Raw genomic sequence first — 24,416 nt, 5'->3', positions numbered from 1 at the left:
GAAATACAGATTGATATTCTTAACTCTAAGCTTAACCTATTCACTGCCCAGACCATTCCCAATTAAGCTAGTTCAAAGGAATTTAGGGTTTTCTGTAATTAACTCACCAAACCCAAAAGTCTACAGTTGCTCGAGGTTCCAGAACATATACCACGTATCACCACCACAAGGGCCAAGTATGAAAAAAGCCCGAGTCCTGGAAGACGCCTAGCCTTCTGGAAGACACCTAACATTCCAGAAACAGCCTAGCATTCCGGAAGCAGCCTACCCTCTGCCTCATTTCAGGGAGCATTCAATCTTTCCTTCCCCAAAAAGGGAGGTCCTTCAAAAGCTACCTAATTTTTTACCACAGGAGGTAATAGGGAGTCACTGGAGTTTATTGAATAGGTTGGTGGCATGGTTACACTCTACTTTCAGAAGATCCCCTTGATATAGCTGAGTGCAGGATAGACTGAGCAACTTCATGCAAGGAAACCAACAACAGGCCACTTCAATAGCCCACTTATGCAATGATGAGGAACTTGCACCAAAGTAGTAGCAGAGTTGGAGGAGAAAAGGGGGCATATAAGAGAGATATTACACAAAAAGAAGCAGCAAGGCTTGGCAAAAGATTGGATATGGGGGTTGTTAGAGTGAGAAGTTGATGATGACACCTAAGTTTTGGGCATGGATGACTAGAGGAGTAGTGGTACCCTTGATATTAATAGAGGAGTTAGGAAAACAGGAGGGTTTGGGGAAAAGATGAGTTCAGTTTGGGGAATATTCTGTTTAAGATGTCTGTTGGACATTCAGTTTGAGCTATTCAATAGGCAGTTGGAGATAGGAGACTAGAGATCAGAAGAAGACTGGAGAAATAGATCTGAGAATCAATTACATTGAGATAATGACTGAGTCTGTAGACCCTGATGAAATCACCAAGTGAAGTAGTGTAGATGTAGATGAGAAGGACCAAGATAGACCCTTGAGAGCCACTCATGATTGGCTGGTGAGCCCTGGATGAGGATTCAGCCAAGGGAGACCGAGGAATCATCAGACAACAGGAAGATAATCAGGAGAGAGAAGTGCCAGGAAAACCTAGAGAATTGAGTATCTAGAAGAGAGTCAAAAGCTGCAGAGCAGTTAAGATGAGGAAGGAGAAAAGGCCATTTTGAATCAGCAATTTAGAGATTCTTGATACCTTTGGGAAGAGCTGTTTCATTTGAAGGATATGGTCAGGAGACAGACTGCAGAGAAGATAGATCATAATGTTGAGAAGAGAAGTGAGGGCTTCTATTGTAGACCAAGGAGATTAGATACAAATGGAAGGACAACAGCTATCAGTGATGGACAGATCGTGAGAGTTTTGGAATTTTGGGGGAAAGAGTTTCCCCTTTTGTTTTCCTTAACAGGTGAGTAACAGCTCTTTTTCCTGTTTCTGTTTATTTCTGTTTTTGTGTTGACTAGTCTCCTTATACTTTTCCATTTATGCTGGCTGACTCTTAATGGGAGTCAGATTTGGTTGTGTTTCTCAGGCAGATTCCTAGAATTGGAATCTGGTGACAGACAATATGTTTTATTACCTCCATTGAATTTGTTGGATGGTCAGTTTGTATTTCTTATCTATCCCCAAGAATGTTTATATCTCTTTAATATTCATATTCATAAGAACTAAAGTATAATTAATATTATTTGAAGAATTTGTACTTTTGCTTTTAAAGGAAGTATCTGTAAGAACATAAACTGTTTCTATGACTTAGGACAATCTTTTTTTTTTTTTTTGTGAGGTGATTGGGGTTAAGTGACTTGTCCAAGGTCACAGAGATAGTAAGTGTCAAGTGTCTGAGGCTGGATTTGAATTCAGGTCATCCTGAATCCAGGGCCAGTGCTCTATCCACTTAGCCACCTAACTGCCCCAACTTAGGATAATCTTAAATGTTCTGAATCAAAGTATCAAATTAATTCTATTGAAACAACCCTCTTCAGGGTTTTCCAGTACCTTTAAGAGGGTTTTGGTGTATCTAGGCTCTCTTCCATTGGCCCTAGACAATGGTGTGTCCACTAATTTAGAGGTCCCCAATACCCAAATTCAATTTAACCACTTAGTTGAATTTGCTTTTAAAAAGGAATATTTATTCCTAACTTATAGCATAAATAAACAAAAAAACCACCCCTAACACTTTCAAATCCCCCCCCCCATAATCTAAAGAGGGAAAGGGGATGAGATTCACATTTTAACTCAGTTGCTTCATAGCCAGGCCCCAAATCCCAAGACCAAAGGCCACTCCTTTAGGTTGAGTTCCAGAAAGCCTGGCTGGCTAGGTGCAACTTTGACCTGGAATCCTGCCTCCAGGCTGAATTTGATTTGATTCTAAGTCTTTGCAAATTCCCCTGCCTGCACCTAGAACTGAGGACAAATGAAACAGACCAAAACCAAACCAAACAAAGCAACAAAAAACAAACTCTCCAACCTCTAAACCTGTTTATGAGGCCACAGGGTACAATGTGGGGTGAAAGGGAAAATAGTCACTCTCCCCAACCAGTCAGTTCATGTCATCTGAGCCATGTAGGTGAACTTGGACTTTCTTTCTAGAACCAAGATTTAGTGTAATTTAAAATTCTAAATGTGGGTCCTAATCTGTTCCCCCAGTTTTGGGGGAAACTGACTAAAATAAATTACTGATAAAACGAGTTTAGGTTTTTAAGGGTTTATTGAAAGATAGTAAAAGAAGAGAAAGATTGAGAACAGAATTCCTACAACCTGGCAATCCTGTCTTTCCTCAACTCTGTCTTGTCCTCTGCTGCCACCACAGTGAAGTCAGGAACCCAAAGAGACAGCGCTTTCTGCACAGGCTCTCCTTCCTCCTTCCTGTCCCCTCCCAGAATGGGGAGGTTCTTCAAGTTGGTTGGTTGACTGGGCCGGAAGCTCAAAGTTTTTTTAGATTCTGAGAACCATGCTTTCTTAAGTACTCTCAAGTACCAGCCAGATGTGCTTAGAATCTAGTCAACTACTAATCCAGTCAAATCAGCGAGTAATCCACTCAGGCAGGCTTCTGAGTATCTGCCAAATCTCATCTATCATATTCCATTATCTTGACAAGAGCAAGAGTGTCCCAGTCTCATCATTTTCTTGAGATAACCTGTTTTGCTACATAACCATTAAAAGAAGCTACTCCTACCGAGGTGGTGGCAGAACACAGAATGTCTTCTCCCAGAAGCTGGGTGCCTCCACATTAGCTGATCCTAGGAAAAGGCAGCAAAAGCCCCTGTTACACCATCTCTATCTTATTTGTACAGTTGTCTGCATGGTCTTCCCTTGTGAGATTGGAAGCTCCTTGAGAGCATGGATTATTTCTTTGTATCTCCAGTGCTCAAATCAACACAGTATCAGCAAGAGAGGGCCACATGCCTTTATTAAGTATTTACTTTGTGGCAGACACTGAGAGTCAAAAGTAGAGTCAGAAGGGGAAAGAAGATTGGTCAGCCTGGGCTCCTCCCCAATATCAAAGCACCAAAAGAAGCTCATCAATGGTGGAAGGATGTTCCAGGCTGAGAGGGCCATTGAGATGTGTTGGCAAAGTCCAAAAAGTCAGAAAAGGAACTGGAAGATCAGAGAGGGTATGAGAGACAAAGAAAACACTTAATCAATACTTATTGACTAGACTAGATTTGTAATTTTTTTTTTAGGTCAAGTACATAAAGAGGTACCCTCTATTATATTTATGTATTTGTTTGTTTATTCATTCATCCATTTACATATCTATCTATCTATCTATTTGTATGTTTGTTTATTTATTTTGGGTGTGGCAATGAGGGTTAAGTGACTTGCCCAGGGTCACACAGCTAGAAAGTGTCAAGTGTCTGAGGCCAGACTTGAACTCAGGTCCTCCTGAATCCAGGGCTGATGCTTTCTCCACTGTGCCACCCAGCTGCCCCCTAGACTTGTAATTCTAAAATAAAAGGGGGATGCAATCTTGAGGAAACAATGCCTGAAAATGAGGATCTCCAATATTAAAGGAAAGAAAAAAGAATGAGGAAGTTAGTCCATCAATATCTTGTAAACCTCAGAACAACCATTATAAAGCACCCACTATGTGCCGGACACTGTGCTAAGTGCTTAAGATAAGAAGCTATTCTAGTGTTAAGAATTTAGTCTCCTCAAAGAATACCAATGCTTTTATTGGGGAACATGATGCTTTCACTAAAAATGATCATCTCAATATGTAAAGTGCTCCCTGATGTGCCGATTGTTGTGGGTCTTCCAGCCTCCCCAGGGTAGTACCAGCTACTTGTCTCTGGTTTACTTTCTCACTTATGTTATGGGGATCTGTGTCCCTGAAGTTTACCTGGAGTAAACCCAGGTAGTTGTGAACAAGCCTCAGCTGGGTTTCCAGTGCATTCTCCCTCAGACATGGCAGTTGGGCACCATGGATCACTTCACTCCTCTCATCCTGCACATATGTCCCAGTAGTTGCTCTCTCTGTCCTTCATGGGCCTTGTTAGAATCATTATCTTGCATTTTTGTGGGATGAGGCCAATTCAGGGGAAGTCACTGCTGGGGGACTCAGGAAAGGAGTGCCCGAAGCCAGACCCTAAAAGAAAAGTTTGAGAAATTGCTTGTGGAACTACAGGTCAGTTGGGGAGTGAGACTCTGAATGTAATTTCATAATCTTTAAGCTTTGCAACATGATCTTATGACATTTTTTTTGTTTGTTTTTTGTTTTTGTGGGGCAATGGGGGTTAAGTGACTTGCCCAGGGTCACACAGCTAGTAAGTGTCAAGTGTCTGAGGCCGGATTTGAACTCAGGTACTCCTGAATCCAGGGCTGGTGCTTTTATCCACTGCACCACCTAACCGCCCCTCTTATGACATTTTTATCTTCTACCATATCTCAAACCTTCTTACCCTATGACATCAACTTAGTTGTTCTGTATCTGACCCATAATTCTTCAGTTTCCTGCCACACTCTTGCATTTTAATTTAAGCTGATGAGTATGGGATATAGGATTCTTGGGGCTAAATGGGAATAAAAGACCTTGATCATACAAATGTGGATCCCAACTTCTCTGGATAGTAAAGTAGTTGACAATTCTCTAGAGTACTAAGAAGTTATGCAACTTTCTTTCCCCTCTCCCCTCACCAGGTATCTATCCAAGTAGAGTTAGAAGCAGACACTGAACTCTAGTCTTAGGTCATACTTCCTTTCACCCTTGTACATCAGGGATACTAAGTAAATTCTATGATTACCAAGTCACACAATCTCAGTGACCTAAGATGACACCTAGTTTAAGCCAAACCTGAAGAGTAATCCCTTCTATGGCATATTTGAAGGCAGCACTTATTGTGGATAAAGTACTGTCCTTGAAGTCAGAAAGATATGCCTTTAGCTCTTGCCTCTTATATTACTTATAGACCATGTGACTGTGGAAAAGTCACTGACTCTCTCTTGGTCTCAATACTTCAACTGTAAATATAAGATTTTGACTAGATGGCCTCTAAGATCTCACCTTACTAGCTTTAAATTTGCAGTGTGTTTGATCTAACTTTTGCTTAAAGATTTCCAAAGAGGAGGAACTTAGCACTGACTAAGGCACCCCATGCAAAATTTATAAAGTGTTACTAGGAATTTTCCTTCCCCCTTATATTAACCCTAAATTTACCTCTTAGCATCTTCTATCCATTCCTCCTAGTTCTGCACTCTGGGTCAAGTAAAATGGATTTATTCAGTGTCTGGAACATAGTAGACACAATGTTTGCTCCCTTCACTATAATTTCTTTTTTTTCCATTATACCTATTCAAATACATGTACAAAGCTTCTGGGTTTCCTATGGAGTCTTCTCTTTTCCAGGATAAAAATCACCTTCAACCAGGCATCCTATCAAATGATCTGGAATCCCTTCAAGTATTCTGATTTACCTGTTCTAGGCTCTCTCCAGCTGATCAATGTCCTTCCAAAATGTGGCACCTGGAACCAAACGCCAGTGTTTTCACTTCTTGAGATCTATATTAAAATTGGATTGGACTGAATTCTAAATAATAAAGGGTTGGCAATTGTTAATGTCTCAGGCTTTTACTTTTCTTTTAGAGTGATGTGTAGACCCCCAACATGAGACCATTAAAAGTGAGAGAACAGTGTGAAGGAGCCAACAGCAATCCTGCATAGGCTTCACATTTTATATCCAGATATATTATGAGAAGGAAAAGTGTCATTGTCATGAGCACATGGTAAGGCCTGGTGGTCTTTAGTTTCAGATTATAGTTGGTGACACCCAGATAATTCAAGTGATGTGAGCAGCCACAACATTCTTCTTACCCTGCTGATTCATGGGGCTGAAGGGAAGGAAGAACATTATTACTGGTGATTGTTCTTGATGATATGGCTCATGGGGGCTAGGGAGAATGTCCTTTATTACTGAGTAATCAACAAATATTTACCTCCTTAAAAACTGGTAGACATACTCCTCAATGAAATGTGCTATGATCATCTGTGGACAAATGTCAGTGGGGAAAAAAGAACATACTGGGGATCATTCAAGTCTAAATAATACAAAATTACATCTTTAAGTGGTTTAAGCTTTAGGAGACCACTTGGCCACAATGATACTGTAAAGGAGGTGAGACAAGCATAGTTACCCAAAGGTAAGGAAACAGGGGCTAAGCAAGGTGATGTAAAACCTTTGGTTAGAGTCTCACACTTTAGAGAGGTCAGAACCCAGGATCTGAACTCAAAATATCTCAAATGCAGCTCTAGCATTCTTTTATACCATACCATGTTAGTCTATCCTCAATGAAAGTTCAATAGCTATTGTACTGTAAGTTATCACCCTCCTTAGACTGTCTCCCTCCCTTCTTTAAAGATCTTACAACCCAATAATCAATCATATGCTCAGCAACTAGATTTGTGCAGACTAACACAGGGTTTAGACAGTGGATATTTTAATTTTCAACTTGGATATTTCAACTACACAGTCTGTTTTGAACCTTACCTGTTAAAACAGCTTCTTGGCATGGGTGGCTATTGAGAATGGGCACAAAATCAATATTCAGTCATGCTCAGTAATGACAACTGAATGTCACTATTGGCATTATTTATAACCAAAAAATTATCATATCATTAATGGCAGGGTTTAAATAGCTTTGGGATGCACTGAAGCCAACCTTCTCTTAGAACAAGACCTCTTCTCTCAGTTGTCTGTCTCAGGTAATATTTCCTATATAAGTAAAGTAATTTTTTGTGTGTTTTAATCTATCAGTGCATGGGTATCTTATCTAAGATGTGAGGAATGAGATATAGAAATGTATATGATAATAATGGTTTATGGAGAAATACTGGTACTATTTCAATACTGAGCATTTGAATATTTGATGTGGGGGAAAAGGTGTGATAGGATCGAAGATCTAGAGTTGGAGGCACCTCAGAAGCCTCCATGTGCAACCAAATCAAATATGAGGGCCTCAGGGAGGTTAAGTGGCTTGTCTAAAGCCTCACAATTGGTAAGATATTGGAGAACTGGAGTTGGCCCATTTTTCACAGAAAGCAACATCAATTCTATAAACTACAGGTTCCTAAGGGGACCACGAGGGTCATGGAAATAAGTGAGTACAAATCCCTTAAATGTAGAATTTGTGAAAAAATATTGGAGCAACTGCACAATATGGCATACTGCTCTCCCCTTGACTCTTTACTACTCTCCTCATGCTGAAGAGAGGCTTATATGTTGACTTTTTCCCTTTAATTTCACCACATCCCTTTGTGTTCCTTTCCTTTCTTTCTCCCTGAAGGAATTTTGGAAGTTTTCTTCTGAAAGGACTTGTTGTCCCATTGAAGGAGTGTCACCTGCTTAATCTACCCCCATCCTGTGCTGGTCAGATACTCCTTTTTTCCAGCTTTCTTTCTTCTGATTTGTTCTGACTCTACTTTCACATTTGCTGTTCTTTCCACCACCAGTGAGTTTTTGTTTTTCTTTGTTTGAACTCTTTTTCCTAATTATCTCCTCCCATGCCCAAATCTTCCCCTCTGGTATCTAAAATGCTATATGAGTTGACAAACACACCAAGTGTAATACATTTACCAGGTTATAAGGTGTGAGATTAAAATTGGATATTAAATCATAAATCTTCCCTACTTAACCTTTCCCTTAATTTATCTCCCAGACTAGTAAATGGAAGAAGCTTCTGGTTTTCTAGATAGAGCCTTTATTGTATGGTAGTCACAAGGTGATGTTGATTAGAAGGATAGGAAAGTAGAAATACAATACAAATCGTCTTAAGTCTAGGCTTAGTCTATATTCTGTATAAAACTCACCAAAACCCAAGGCCACTTTTGGGGAGAGAGACCGAGTCAAGCGCGTGCTGTTAACCGAGAGCCGGGCCGAGTCAAACTCCAGTCCGCGTCTGTCTGTGCAGCGCAGCCAGGAGACCAGCAGAGCAGGAAAAAGCTCCACTTCTGTTCTCTCCTTGCCTTTTCAGCTCGCACCCCTGAAGTCGAGTGCATAACAGGCAGTCTGACATGCGCAGCAGGTGCACTGGCGTGCATAGCTCATGCCATTGGTCTCCTCCCCGAAAGGGTGGTCCTTAAAGAAAAACTGGCATCTTTCAGTTATCCTAACCGACTGTTAAAATTATCTTGCCCCTTGGGGCCACTCAGGCAGCAGCCACTCCTAATGGTTTTATCTCTCTTGATTCTCAAGGTGTGTCTGTCCTTCAATTTACTTAGCCAGTTTAAGCTTTAATCCCAACCCCATAACAATATGATGATACACATCTGTGAGTCTTCATTTTGTTACCTTCTCAAAAGTGAATGGAGGAGGGGGAGGGAGAGTTTATGGAACTGAAAAATGAAATTTAATTAATTTTGTTTTCTCTCAAATCTCAGGAAACCTATAGATATAGCAAATGCATGCTTTGTGCAATGAGTCCTTGAAATGGGGTGCTACATCCAAATTCTGGCTCTGGAAATCACCAGCTACATAGATACAAGTCACCTGTGTTTCTCAGACTCAGCTCCCTTATCTGTAAAATGAAAATAATAACATTTGCTCAACAGTTTCTTGGAATGAAAACACTTTAAAACTCAACAGCAGTGGGGCAGCTAGGTGGCGCAGTGGATAAAGTACTGGCCTTGGATTCAGGAGAACCTCAGTTCAAATGCAGCCTCAGACACTTGACAATTACTAGCTGTGTGACCCTGGGCAAGTCACTTAATCCTCATTGCCCTGCCCCCTCAAAAAACAAAAACAAAATAAAAACAAAAACTCAACAGCAGCACAGAAATGGGAGCTCATTTATTTACCTGAGTTTCTTCTTCATTGAAAAGACAAATATGACAAAGCAGAAAACAGACCAAAGATATCAGGAATTTCTCTCCTCTCTGTTCCACAGGAGCCTAGAACCATGAAGCTCTTCATTCTAGGTTTTCTTTTTTTGGCTTTTCTGGTTGCCCTGGCTGTAAGTACGTGGGGAAACGGAGAAGGGGCTGGTGTTGGGAGTGATTGATCTCTCTTTCCAACAATGGTCCTTTAGCACCTGTAGATAGCTTAATAGCTGTGTTCCCATGTCTCCAGATTAGTGCATTTTAATTCATTTTTTGCTATCTGTAATGAACTCTGAAGAATCTAGAAAAACTCCATGTGGCTGTAACCTCTGCTAAGTAACTCTTCATTTTATACTGACAACTTTTCTTTACCCTTTAAGAGAAAAGATCTACATTTCCTCAAACAAAAGTGAAGATAATGAATGTTTATCTAGATATTTGGGACATAATTCTGCTCTTCCCTCAGTGTAGGGGTATCTCATTTGTGACAAGTAAAACTAAATCACCTTATCGACCCCCCAGTGTTGGGGAGAAACTAGCTAGGATTTGCTTATAAATTAGGAGCTTCAGCAACAGTTTAGGCATTAAGCATTTATTAAAGTATGTTAAAAGTTAGAAAAGAGAGAACGCGTGTCTCTGAAAGAATGGAAAAACGTAGCTCAGATCTATGAGAGAGAGAGAGAGAGAGAAAGAGAGAGAGAGAGAGAGAGAGAGAGAGAGAGAGAGAGAGAGAGAGAGAGAGAGAGAGAGAGAGAGAGAACTGCCTGCACCTAGCAGATCTCGTTCCCAAGAAGAAAGAATTTCACTCAGTTAGACAGGAAGCTCCCTGTGGCACTGGAAGAGGGGCTGTCCCCACACACAGCTCCAGGCTAATTGGCTGGTAGCATTCAAGTCCAGTGATTGTCATGACTTAAAGGCAGTTCATGAATTGTGAGACAACTTCTGGGATGCCAATTAGATCTCAGAAAGGTCAAATGCCTTCTCAGCAGGAGGCCCTTGGGTGTAATATTCTCACACAGTCTATAACCCAGAGAACTTAATTCACTGCTTTGTTTTGGGGTGTTTTTTTCCAAACACATCATACAACTGATTCTGTTTTTCTTTTCCAAAGAGAGCTGACAGTTCATCTAAAAAGGTGAGACATTTTTGAATAAATGAAAATTTATTCAAATGTAATGTAATTTAATATTAAGTAATGTGATACCTTAAAAATAGTTTCTCTCGGGTGCAGCTAGGTAGCACAATGGATAAAGCACCTGCCCTGGATTCAGGAGGGCCTGAGTTCAAATCTGGCCTCAGACACTTGACACAAGCTGTGTGACCCTTTATCACAATACATTAAAAGTGTATTTTATTATGGTTAATATGCAATTTATTGCATTTGACATGTGGTTTATTAGTATATTTACTCTTCTTTATCTTTAATCTTTTCCTCCACAAATATCTTATCACTCATCTTCCCTGATGTAATGAGAATTTAAATCAATCAGAAATAGATATTGTTTCTATTCATTAAATGTGAGACTAGTAGGGGCTTAGAAGGACTGAGTACAAAATCTCTCTATATATTTATCTTCTGCATTCATGCTGGACCAGAGTTAGGAATCCCTTAAAGTAGATTCATTATAAATCTTCTTTCCAAACTCTTTTCTTCAGAAGCTACAGTGTCCCTTTCACAGTATCCCATATCTAGGGACGTTAGGACCCTTGTAGGACACCTAATCTAACCTCTTCATTTTACAGCTGATGAAACTCAGTCAAGAATAAATGACTCACCAGAGGTCACACAGGCAGTGGATATTAGAAGCAGGACTTGAAGCCAAATTCTCTAGTTCTAGGGTAATTCTATCCCCTATAACAGGCAAAAGAACAGAGAAGCCAGTAGTTACAGTGGTAACCGTCATCTTTGCTTATCATCTCCATATGAAATCCAGAAAAGGATATTGTTGGGTTTTTTTTTCATCTTTCTCCTACTGGAGTCAGGGAAAAATATATGGTTTGCTTTTTCTTTTCTCATCTGTGAGAAAATATGGAGAAGGAACTGTCTAAGCTTTTTTTATTTTTCAATCAAGAATAATTAAATGAGCAACTACTATTTGGAAATGAGTCTTCCTCAGTTTATTAAATAAATCGTATTTGATGAATTGGTGAGTGGTCTCAACTTAAGTGATTGAGATATTTCCAAATATATGCATGACTCATGTCTGCTCTAGAACTCTGACAGCTGAGTCTGGTGATCCAGATAATCCTGTCATTGGTGAGTAGTTGTACTGATCCTATTACATTTGTACATATCTATTTTTTTCAGTGTTATCATGGATACTAAGAAATGAGCAATACTATGAATGAACCAGAATGTCTCAACCTTATATCTGCTCTTTTCTCTTTCATTTCAAAACCATATTTCAAACAGAATCCATATTTTGTACCTGTTCCATATCCTCCAGCCATCGTACTTCCCCCAACTACTCAAAATGAACCACAAGGAGAACCTCAATAAATACAGGTAAATATAAGTTGTGTTTACTGACAACATGGTAGGTGGTATTGATGTGGGCTGGAATTTGGGGTCCAATTGATTGTGAGTCGTCCCAAAAGAATTAAAAGACTCAGTGACTCAGTTTCCTAAGTTTTATTGCAATACTGTGGGTGACCACAGGGAGAGAACCAGAATATTGGAAAGGTATCTCTCAAATAAGGAAAGGAAAGACAGTTATATTTATAGTATGGATAAATTGATTATCAGTCTCATTATAATAATCTCCACCTTGGGGAGGTACAGGGGAGGGCATGTCCACATTATAATATTCTCCACCTAGGGGTGTTACAAGGGAGGGCTTATCCTAATATGGAGTTCCTGGAGGTCCTAAACCAACCCCCGAGGTGGGTGCCTTTTTCTGTGGAGGTGGGGTTTGGGGGTTTACATGTCATAAGGTGAATCTTGGGACAAATTTGGCCTTTTCTGCGCATGTCTCTTTCTGATTCCCATGGCTAGTTTCAAAATATAATCATTTTTCATTAGAATTTCTATAGGCTGTCTTTTTCCTTTATTGTTATTTTGACTTGACCTGTTCTGGTCCATTATGGATGTTGATCACTATGGGTATGAGAACCTAAAATAAGTTATCCATTAACTAGGATCTGACTCCCTTTTAGAGCTAATATCTGTACTAGAGCTTGGGTCTTAGATTTTTCTATTAACCCTTTTTTGCCTCCTACATCAGTATGGTGGAAAGAATACCTGATTTTGTAGTTAAAACTCCTGGGTGAACTTCAGATGTGCCCCTTAATGACTCAGACTTAATGGCTTAGTTAATTTGGATCAGTTACTATCTGAATGACTCTTTTCTTGCAGAAGAGTTTTCTGACTCCATTCTCCACTGAGTCACCAAAAGAATATTCCTAAGCTTGGGTGTGACCATGTTGCTTATTCAATTCCCTCCCCCCTCCCAATCAATTCTAGTACTCTATTCTGTCCAGAATCAAATATAAAACCTTCTATTTCTCTTTCAAAGCCCTTCAAACTAAGCTCTTTCCTAACTGTCAAGTTTTCTTTATTTTTTATATAATATTTTATTTTTCTCCCAATTGCATGTTAAAACAATTTTGTAAACATTTCTGTTTTGAGTTCCAAATTCTATACTACCCTCCCTCCTTCCCATTGTGTTATAAGAAGTGACAAGCAGGATAATTTCAGACAAACCTGGAAAGACTTACAAGAACTTTTCCATTTTCTTCCACTTTACTCTCCTCCACCTGGCCTCCCTGCAGTTTGTGTGTCCATAGCACACAACCTGTTGACTCAATGTCTGTAATACACAGAGGGCATTTCTGACTAGCTGGAACTACTCATAGCAACAATGACAGAAACAGATTACCCCCAAAATAATATGATGAAGAAAAACCTAACCAAAGCAATATTTTCTGTTTACTTGTAGGTTTTGCCTGGAAGACTGGCTCATTCTGTCTATGAAAGTACAAATCTACAAATTTGTGAATCTTTCCATTTGCCAACTTAGCAGCATCTATTAGTGAGCATTATATAGTAGCTCCAAGCTTGTCAGATTAATGTGAATCATTCCCCCAAAGGACTAATGCTCTTCTTTACATTTTCCATATAATAAATTCAGTTCATAGCTTATTGAATTTCTGCTGTCCTTATTTCCATTCTTCAGTTCTGATTCAACATGTAGATGAGAATTATATAAGAAGAAGATGTTAAGTTTCTTGGTCTAAGAAGCAGAGATGGCATTTTAGAATTGGGCTTTTGGGTTGAAATAATATATCATACATAGCAATTAGTATGTATTATGACATACATTTGCAATATGGCACAATGGGAAAAGAGCCATTTGGAGTCAGGGATGCTTGGGTTCCAGTTCCAGCTTTGTGACCATGGGTGAGGGAGTTAACATATTACTATCTCAAAAAACCTTCCAGAATTGTGACAGAAAATGGTTCATATCCATTAGCAGACTCAGAGATGAAATCACAGTTCTGCAGCATAGAATGTGTATATAAGTTGTTTCCACTGGTAGAGTGTAAGTTCTTTGAAGGGATAATCTATTTAACTTTTTTGGTGACCTTTTTTGTCTTTCTTTGTATCTCCAGAGGTTGACATGTTGCCTGGCCCATTTTAGTTGCTTAATAAATGAAGACTGGTTGATTGAAACTTTATTACACTGGAACAATACCCATTCATCATGCAGTTTGTGGGGGGGAAAAAGAGCATACTCCATTTTTTGGTGTAATTCCATTATAAAAAAGACATGTTAATTATTTTAAATGGTAGTCATTTGAATTGGCAATCCTTTCCTGGAATTTCTGGAAGAACACTAACATGATAACTAACAACTGATCTGAATAATGAATCTGAAGAATGTGTAATGACTGGCCAGATGTAGCACAATCTCAAGGAGCACCTATGGGAAGTCAGCAGTTCTTTCTTTCCTTTTTTTTGTGTGTGTGTGTGTGAGGCAATTGGGGTTAAGTGACTTTCCCAGGGTCACACAGCTAATAAATGTCTGAGGCTGCATTTGAACTCAGGTCCTCCTGAATCCAGGGCCTGTGCTCTATCCACTGCACCACCTAGCTGCCCCTCAGCAGTTCTTTCTGTCAAGTGGTCCTCTGGGTAGATGAACCATTGTGGCCAAGGAAAGAGTTCACATTTTACCAGACAGTAAATGTGGGATTTTACCAGGATATCACCTCTATACAAAATGCCTTAAAATTTTTATTTCCACCAGCTTCTTCAATTCAAATACTTAGTGCTCATGGTGTAAAGTTTGAAATAGTAAAATAGTTAGAAGAGAAATGTTTTTCAGGCAATACTTCTAATTCTTGATGCTTACTGTTCCCAGATAACCTAACCACTGACCAAACCCCAAGGAATAACAAATGGATATGAGAGTAGATCATAAATTGCAACCCCAAAAAGACCTGCTGTAGTGGGACCCCAAGAAACTGAAAGACTCCAACTCCCCAGGAATCCTTAAACTTTCCCAAGGGAACAAAAGCTCTGCTTCTCACCTCAGGAATGCAGTGTGACTGACCATGACCCTATGCTGATAAGCAATACCAAGCTCTGCAAGATATGGATGCTGCAGATCTTACTGATGCTGATTGTTCAAAAATCCCCTCCCAGTTGCTTTGTAATTACCTCCCTAGTTTTGTTTTCTCTGTTTTATAAACATACAAAAAGAAGAGCCCTTCTCTTACTCAATGAGACAGTTTCCATAGTGATTCTATCTCCTGGCCATATATTCCTCTCTCCTAATAAAATTTTTTGTTTTACAAGATTCATGTTGCGCTTCCAGTTCTTTGGGTTAGGTAGCCCCCAAAGCTAAGTCAGAAGTTCCACAGATAACACTTTTACATTCTTATGTATATGCATCCTTTTCCCTTTTCTTTGATCTTTTTAGGGCACAGACTTAGTAGTGGGTCAAAGGGAAAATACAATTTTATAATCTTCCTGGCATATTTTCAAACAGTTCTCCAGAATGGTTGGACCAGTTCACAATTCCACTGACAGTTCTTTAATAGAACTATTTTTCCATACTCCCCATAGCATCTGTCATTTTTTAAACTCTTGTGCTAGCCAGTTTGATAGGTATGAGATCATACCTCAGAGTTGTTTTACTTTACAATACATTTTACTTTTCTTTACCTTACATTTTACTTTACACTTTACTTTTACTTTATTTTACATTTCTCTTATCAATAATTATTTAGAACATTTTTAATGTGGCTATTGATAGCTTTAATTTCTTTTTCTGGAAACTGGCCATTCATATCCTTTGGACATTTATCAGATGGGCAATGGTCTTTCATATATTTGGCTCCATTCCCTAAACATTTAAGAATATGAAGGTATTTATTAGAAAAAAAAATCAGTGTAAAATTTTCCCCTGAGTTTCTTTTCTTTTTTTTTTTTTTTAGTATGGGGACTGTCATTCCATTCCTTTCTCAATGTCTTCCACAATACTACACAGTCCAGCTACCCACCTTTTGACCTGGGCTCTTGATTGTTAAAAGTTCACCATAACTAGCCCAAACCAGACCCAGCATGCTGTTGCACTCTGACCACCTTCATGCATTGTCACTGCACAAAGTACCCCACTCCTTTTCCCCATTTTTCACCTCTTGCATTGGGGATAATAATCAAATCAACACTAATATTCCCAGAAAGGACAATATCAATTGCCCTAAAGGTCTACTCTCTGTCCCTGGTACTTCCTAGATCCCCTATTTATGTTATCTCTCACAACCAGAATGTGAACTCTTGGGGGTCAGTGACTGTCTTGCTTTTGTATTTGTATCTCAAATCCCAAAATATGTTGCACATAGTAAACAGTATAAATTATTCCTTCATTTATGTCCCACCTCCCTGTACTAAGAATCCACAGGTTTGCAAAAAATCCTTTTGATATTGACCTTGTAGTTGTCCGTGAACCCACAAATAAGTAGTCTTTGGAGCAGACCAACAAGATCACTGGGTATCAATCCTCCAAAACTGGCTACTATAAGTGTCATTCTGCCCCAACACTCAAGGTCACCTCTTGTGCTATGCTATGGCTTGAAAGAGGTGATCCACTGCTCACAGGGTGAGTCTGTCTGCCTGTTGACTTACAGTTTCAGGTTACATTAGAGAATCATCTCCTACAGAATGCGTGTGTGTGTGTGGGGGGGCGGTGCACTCGCGTGCACGTACGCACTGTTGACCTCCCAACTTAATAGGGGTATGCCCCACATTATCATCTTTGGACAAGACATCTTCTTCATCCTAGGGCCTTCTCTAGGACAAGCAAGGCATCCTTGCCTCCTGAGTATGCTTTCATACTGCTGCCTGATCCTGCCTGTTGGGAAACAGGACTCCTGGGTTCTCAGAGGGCATGGCATCTCTGTTTACTAGGAGACTGAATCTCAAGAAACAATCCAGAATATTCTAGTTCTTCCTGTAAGTAATTTTTTCCAACCCTGGATATTTTGTGTAGACACATTGCTGATGGTTAGCATATTTCCATCCTTTTTTACTGTTTCCATCCCAGTGACTCTGAAACCTTTGCCCATTATGTTTAAACCATTCCCCATATTTAACTTGCCTTTTCCTTACCCCTCTCTTCCTCAACTGTTGCTCTCTGCTATCTTATTTCAGGACAACATATATTTTCTTCTGCTATACCCTGTGGACTCCCTGCTCCATAATTAACAAATTCCTCTTATCCTAAATATTTTTTTCTCAATCCCTCCATCTTCTGGCCCTCACCGAAACATATCTCCTTCCTGGGACCATAGCTTCCACATTTTCCATTGTCACCCTTTCTAGTACAAATTCCCTTCAAAACCTGACTCATTATGGATCATGTTGAAGAGAGTTGGAATGCTTTTCTCTCATCATTGTTACTTTGAGACTCTCTATATGCCAATTTCACTAAGCAATCCTCTCCTCTATTGAAGTTCAAATTAAAATTTTCACACAAACTGACCCTAGAGGGTAATATTTCCCAACTTCAAGGATATTTTCCTTCCTTCCTCAGCAACTTCAGTGTCCAGATTAAAGTATTTCTTTCTTACCCACCTCCCACTTCAATATTAGGATGATTTGAGATAGATAGATAAAGTAGATAACTTGGTACGGTGAGATTTAAAATTGGATATTAGATCATAAATCTCCCCTACTTAACCCTTCCCTTAATTTATCTCCCAGACTAGTAAATGGAAGAAGCTTCTGGTTTTCTAGATAGAGCCTTTATTGTATATAAGGTGTTGTTGATTAGAAGGATAGGAAAATAGAAATACAGTACAAATCGTCTTAAATCTAGGCTTAGTCTATATTCCTTATAAAAACTCACCAAACCGATTTAGGCCACCTTTGGAGTGAGTCAGACCGTCTGTGCCGCGCCACCAGGAGTCCCGCCAAGCCGGCAAAAAGGCTACTCCCGTTCTCTCCACCCCGGAAGTCAAAAAACCCGGCAGGCAGTCTGACATGCGCAGCAGGCGGACTGTACCCGGCAGGCAGTCTGACATGCGCAGCAGGCGGACTGTTCATCTCCTCCCCAAAAGGGTGGTCCTTGAAAAACTGGCGTCTTTCAGTTATCCTAACCGACTGTTAAAAACTTTCATATTTTACCACATTTCCCCCCTTTGCTTCCTCAAGAAATGGAATGTTTCCTTGATGGAACAGTAAAAAGAATATTTTGTCCAGAGGGGCGATTTTTTTTCTTTTCCTCATGAACCGACGCCTTGACATTAGTCTTGCAAAGGGAGAGCCTCTGCAGAGAGTACATGTTACAGATAGTATATAACAGAAAGGAGATAGTAAAAGCTAATAAAGCAAAACAGTTCATATAAAGTCTCTGAGTTCTCTTGTCTTCTTGAAGTGGTAAGATGTCATCAGGAGGAAACTGGATTCTGGTCTGGAAAACTGGATTCTGGACTCTGGTCTGGATTCTGGATTCTGGACTCTGGTCTGGAAAGCTGGATTTCTTCTTTAACTGTTTGAATTGCTGTATTTTTTTTTTTTTTACTAAACCTTAGCATAGCATTTTGCAATCAGTAACACTTTTTACCACCATGTGTCTGGATCAAAGTCAAATTTAGTATGTGTTCATGACACCTGAAAATGTTATGGAAAGGTTATCATACCATATCTCATGGTTCCGAGACAGCCAGTGATTGTGCTAGGCCACAGGTGAATTCAACTGAGTGAGATAAAAAGATAAGTAAGTTCAGTTAAATTAGGTTAAATTAGGAGGGAGAGAGGATGAATACTGGACTGTGCCTAGTAATTGTGCTCTACATAGTCACCATCATAAGCAAACCATGGACTTATGTATACCTGTCTCTCCTTTTGTTGCACATATATTCTCTCCAGGGCCTGCATCAGAGTTCACAGCAAGTTAGTCTCTGAAATGATAAGGTTCCATATTTCTGAAATCTCATTAATTTCACCAAAGACAATATGATGGTAAAAATGTGTGCTATGCTGCATAACTGAGAATATATTAGTGATATATACAATAATTCCAAACCATACCCAGAGTATAATGACATATAAATAATAAACGAATGTAAATAGCTGATTATATTAGACATTGTTACATAATCTTCTTTTAGACATTATTACATAATCTTCTTTTAGCAAGTAGACCACATCATCTTATACATGAATTCTCTAGTATAACAGTAGCAGATACTTAAAGTGGTGATTAATTCATCAAAAAGAAATAAGACTTCAATAAGCAAGATTCAATATTCAATAGCATATACTTAAAATGCCTTTGAAAAGTCACTTAGTTTACAAAATCGGGTTTTTAAAGAAAAGCAAAAGAAACAAAAGTAAAAAAAAAACAAAGCAAAACCAAAAACCAAAAATAAAAGGCAAAAGATTCGCTAAGCACCCTTTTGTGCTCTTAAAGAATTTAAAGGTGTGGTGAATTCCAGGTCTTTTCAGTGCCTTTCAAAAGTCAAAACAAAACAAAAAGCAAAAAGGATTAAAAAAAATAGGTATAGGGTAGGGAAAAGGGTGGGAGAAATTGAGGTGCGCCAGAAAACTAGGCCATGTGCTTCAGTGCTTTTGCCTGTGGAAGGAAATGCTTGTTAAATTTTAAGGTATTTAAGCTGCTAGAGTTTGGGGTATGCCACATTGTTTTAACTGGTTCCCCAATTCTCTGCATGCCAAAGTGGCAGGGGTTTCTGAATTGTCATTGATCTTTCTAATGCTGTCATAATGTTCTTTATGGTAGAAAATGTGGAGTTCTCTAGCATCAGTTTTGTCTGTGCCACTGATTTTCAATAAAGGCTGATTTAATTGATGAACCACAACATTCAGCTGATGCTGCTTAGCAAATGCTACAATTGTATCATTTCCTCCCCACTTTCCAAATTTCTTTAATTCATCAACATATTCTTCAAAAGGGGAGTCATTTACTATAAAAGACTCAAACTCTTGTCTATGGTTAATCATATAAGAAGCAGCTTCTTGTCTGTGTCTGAGATGATTTCTACAGTGACCTTCTAGCTGGTCTGCTAAAGCCCTAAAAAGGCAATTTCCGTCTCCTGATACTTTACGAAGACTGAGTCCCAAAGCATTTAACTGATCAGTGGGATTATTAAATGGGAACTGCCTTTTTCCTCTGAACTCTCTTTGCTCTTTAACAGTTGCAATCTTTAGGGTTTTTACCTCTTTAGCGTCTACCTCAGGTCTATCTGAAATCTCTTCACCTATGAATGGTGCAGGCTTTATATGAGAGCAATGAATCCATGAGTCTTTTTCACCAATTTTAATGGCAGTAGGAGTTGTCAATAATACCTGAAAAGGTCCTTCCCAGGCAGGTTGAGTTCCACTGGTTTTCTGAAAATTCTTTACATATATTTTATCTCCTGGGTTGAAGTTATGCAATGAAAAGTCTAATGGTCCTGCCTGGACCACAGCTCCTGCCTCATGGAGTTCACGTAGCCTGGTCTGTAATTCCTGTATATAGGAAGCAACAGAAGTATCACCTCCCACCAGTGATGTATAAACTGGGGAAAAAGTTTTAGCTTGGATAGGAGGGTGACCAAAAAGCATTTCATAAGGAGATATATGAAGTTCTCCTCTTGGTCTACTTCGTAGATAGAATAATGCCAATGGTAGAACATCAGGCCATTTCAAATGGGTTTCAGTACATAATTTGCCAATCATACTCTTAAGCTCTTTATTCATACGTTCGACTTGGCCTGAACTTTGTGGATGGTAGGGCGTGTGGAATTTTGGAGTCACTCCCAAGAAAGAGTAGATTTGGGATAAAATTGAATCAGTGAAATGTGTGCCTTTGTCAGAATCGATGCGGGCTGGTGGGCCAAAACGAGGTACTATCTCTTTAAGAAGAATTTTGGCAACAAAGGCAGCTGTGGCTCGGGGGCTGGGAAAGGCCTCCACCCACCGAGTGAGCTGATCAACTATAACAAGGCAAAATTTATAATGTCCTGCTTTTGGCATAGTAATATAATCAATTTGTAAGTGCTCAAAAGGTGTATATGCTAGAGGACGCCCTCCATAAGCTTTGGCCTTAAAAGCATACTGATTATAAGACTGACATGTGGAGCAGCCCGAGCAGATTCGAGATGCTGTATTAGTCACACCTGGTGCTATCCAGGTTCTCTTAATAGAGTCTACAATGCCTTGTGTACCAAAATGGCCTTTTCTGTGAACAGAGAGGCATACCTGGTGGTAGAATTTCCGGGGAAGAAATGGCTTACCTTCCGGAGACACCCAGATGCCATTGATCTGTTTCGCCTTAAATTTCTTTTTCCACTTTTCTACTTCAGAATCGTCATAGGTTAGGTTGGAAGGAATATCCTCAGAAGGTGAAAGGTTAAATACATGTTCAGGAGCTTCTAATGCAGCTAGCTTGGCTGCAGAATCGGCTCGTGCATTTCCCTTTGAAACAGGATCACTATTCCCTGTGTGGGCAGGGCAATGTACAACGGCTAGGGAAGAAGGCAGTTTTAGGGCATCTAAGAGGTCCTTGATAAGGTCCCCATTGGCAATAGCCTTGCCCGAGGATGTTAGAAAGCCTCGTTGACGCCAAATCATACCAATAAAGTGGCATATGCCAAAGCCATATTTCGAGTCAGTAAAAATGGTGGCACTCTTATCTTTAGCTATATTACAGGCCTGTGTAAGAGCCACAAGTTCAGCAGCCTGTGCACTAAAATGGGAAGGCAGAGAAGCTGCCCAGAGGGTGTCATAATCAGAAACTACAGCAGCTCCAGTAAAACGGGTTCCCTCTCTCATAAATGAGGAACCATCTGTATAGAGGACAAGATCAGGATTTTCTAAAGGTGTATCAAAAAGATCGTCACGGGGTTTTTCAGCCATATCAACTAAAGAAGCACAGTCATGCAACGGTTCCCCCGAGAATGGTAAGTTAGGGAGTAGTGTTGCTGGATTAAGAACTGTGCAGCGTTTTAAAGTGATATTCTCATTACCTAACAGGGTTATTTCATACTTAGCCAGCCTTTGATCTGAAAAGGCTTGTGTCCTGTGACGTAGTAAGAGAGCCTCCACTTCGTGAGGGCATTGCACAGTTAGAGGGTTACCTAGGACCAAATCAGAGGCTTTTTCTACCAAAAGCGCTGTGGCCGCCACTGCTCTAAGGCAAGGTGGCGCTCCAGCCGCTACAGGGTCCAGCTGAATTGAATAGTAGGCTATAGGACGTTGGTTAGGCCCCAGTGACTGAGTCAGGACTCCAGAAGCCACCCCCCTTTGTTCATGCACAAAGAGAGTGAAAGGCTTACTATAATCTGGCAGTCCTAGGGCAGGTGCTGATAACAAGGCCCGTTTTAATTCTTTTATGGCTGAGAGATGCTGGGGATCCAACTGTAAACTGTCTGGAACAGAACTTTTTGTAAGAGCTATGAGGGGTTTAGTAATTTCACCAAAAGAGGGTATCCATTGTCTACAGTACCCAGCTGCTCCCAGAATGGCTCTCAACTGCCTCTTAGTAGTGGGGGCAGAGAGTTGTTGAATGGCCTGGACTCTCTTAGAAGAGACAGAGCGAGTTCCAGCAGCCAAAATAAATCCTAAATATTCTACCTGGGGCAAACACCATTGTACCTTTGTCTTGGAAACCTTGTGTCCTCTCTTGTGCAGCTCCAGCAGTAAGTGACGGCTATCTTCCTGACAAATTTCAGCATTAGGAGAGGCCAAAAGTAAGTCATCAACATATTGTACTAGTATGGAGCCCTTAAAGGTAATAGAGGCCAGATCCTGCTGTAAAATTTGGGAAAATAATGTGGGACTGTCTACAAATCCCTGTGGGAGTCTAGTCCAGGTCCACTGTCTATTTTTCCAGGTAAAAGCAAATAAATATTGGAAGTCCTCATGTACTGGTATGGAGAAAAAGGCAGAGCAAAGGTCTACCACTGTGAAACATGTAGATTCATAGGGAATCGATGAAATTATCATAGCCGGGTTTGGAACTATGGAATGTCTAGGAATAACATAATTATTAATCGCTCTAAGATCTTGCACAAAACGATAAACAGGTTTACCATCTGGCCCAGGCTTGGGTTTTTTAACTGGCAAAATGGGAGTATTGCATGGAGAGTGATGACATGGAATAATAATACCCTGGCTTTTCAAAGCCTCAATTATAGGGGTGATCCCTTCTATTGCTTCCCTAGACAATGGATACTGTGGAATGGAGGGGGGTGGTCCCCCCTTAACTTTAAAGGTAACAGGCATGGCAGACTTAAGGAGCCCCACCTCATTAGGGGATGAGGCCCATAAAGACTCAGGAATGTCAGAGGGGATTTTGGATACCTCCCCTGCTGTTCCTTGAGCTTCTGTAAGTAAAATTGGTAATAAATGAACAGTATCCTCTGGCAATTGTAAGGAGACAGCCCCATCTGGAGCACAAGATATGGTTGCTCTAAGCTTGCAAAGGAGATCATGACCTAATAAATTTACAGGGGCATCAGGCATGAGTAAAAATGAATGTTCCACTGTTAAGGGCCCCATAGATACCATGCGAGGATTCAATTTTGCCACTCTCTGGCTCTTTCCTGAGACTCCCACTACATTCAAAAATCCTACAGGTCTACACCCAGCATCTGGTTTGCTTACTAATACTGATTTAGAGGCTCCTGTGTCTAGCAGACAATCATAATAAGTCTCCCCCACTTTTAAGGTGACATGTGGTTCATTACTCTGGGGAGGTGAATGGACTGGCACAAGTGCATTCAAAAAATCCGGATCTGGGAATATATGGCTTTCATTATCTATGTTCCATTCCTCCCCAAGACACCATCATTCCTGTGTCCTCTTCTGAGGGGGGTCTTGGTTACCATTATTCTGGTACTGCCTTTCTGTATTCCTCCAAAAAGATCTATTTCTATTTTGATTTCGCCTGTAATTAGAATTAGAATTTCTTCTCCAAGTCCTACATTCTCTCAATTCATGCCCCTCCTTACGACAGTAACAACACACCTTAGTGTCCTTGCTCCGGTGTCCACATGGCTGACTAGGAATCGCTGGTGCCAGAATGCTCTGTTTAGGGTGATCTGGATCTTCCTCACGTGAGTCAAAGACATAATTTGCAAGTTCCTTAATTCTATCTACTGAGAGATTTCTCCAGTCTGGACATTGTTTCAGAAAGTATCTGCGTATTTCTGGCAGTGAATTATAAACAAATGTGTTGAGAATGATACAGGAATCTCTTAAATCTACTGGATCCAATCTGGTGTACTGTCTAGCGGCCTCACAAAGTCTATCATAAAATCTGTTTGGTCTTTCATTAGCCTCCTGAGGTAGGCTTAAAAATTTCTGCCAGTTTTCCGGTTTTCTAGAGCAAGATTCCATTCCCTTCAGAAGTGTTTCTCTAGCATCTTTTAATCTTTGGAAATCCCTATCATCATTATAATTCCACTCTGGATCCTTTAGAGGCCATTCCACATCGGCCTTACCTTTCGCAACAAGGGCATTTCCTGCTGAGATAATATCTGTAATCTCAGTTGGGGACAGTAAAGTTTCCAAAAGGCAAGTAACATCAGCCCAACTGGGTTGATATGCATTAAATATAGTCCTTAACTATGAAATTACAGTGTTTGGATTTTTCTCAAAACTAGGGATGATTGATTTCC

At 40.0% G+C, this 24,416-nt stretch overlaps 1 long non-coding RNA gene across 1 annotated transcript; it reads left to right on the top strand.

Annotated features, from left to right (window-relative positions):
• Positions 1 to 7,138: 7,138 nt before the first annotated feature.
• On the top strand, positions 7,139 to 13,421 carry LOC122730485. The gene is made up of 5 exons (XR_006353511.1): positions 7,139 to 7,178; positions 9,359 to 9,424; positions 10,402 to 10,425; positions 11,704 to 11,796; positions 13,229 to 13,421. It is a non-coding gene; the product is annotated as an uncharacterized LOC122730485 (long non-coding RNA).
• Positions 13,422 to 24,416: the final 10,995 nt, after the last annotated feature.

This window comes from Dromiciops gliroides, chromosome 6 (genome assembly GCF_019393635.1).
Source record: "Dromiciops gliroides isolate mDroGli1 chromosome 6, mDroGli1.pri, whole genome shotgun sequence".
Lineage (NCBI taxonomy): Eukaryota > Metazoa > Chordata > Mammalia > Microbiotheria > Microbiotheriidae > Dromiciops > Dromiciops gliroides.
This window is presented reverse-complemented; position numbering and strand designations above follow the sequence as displayed.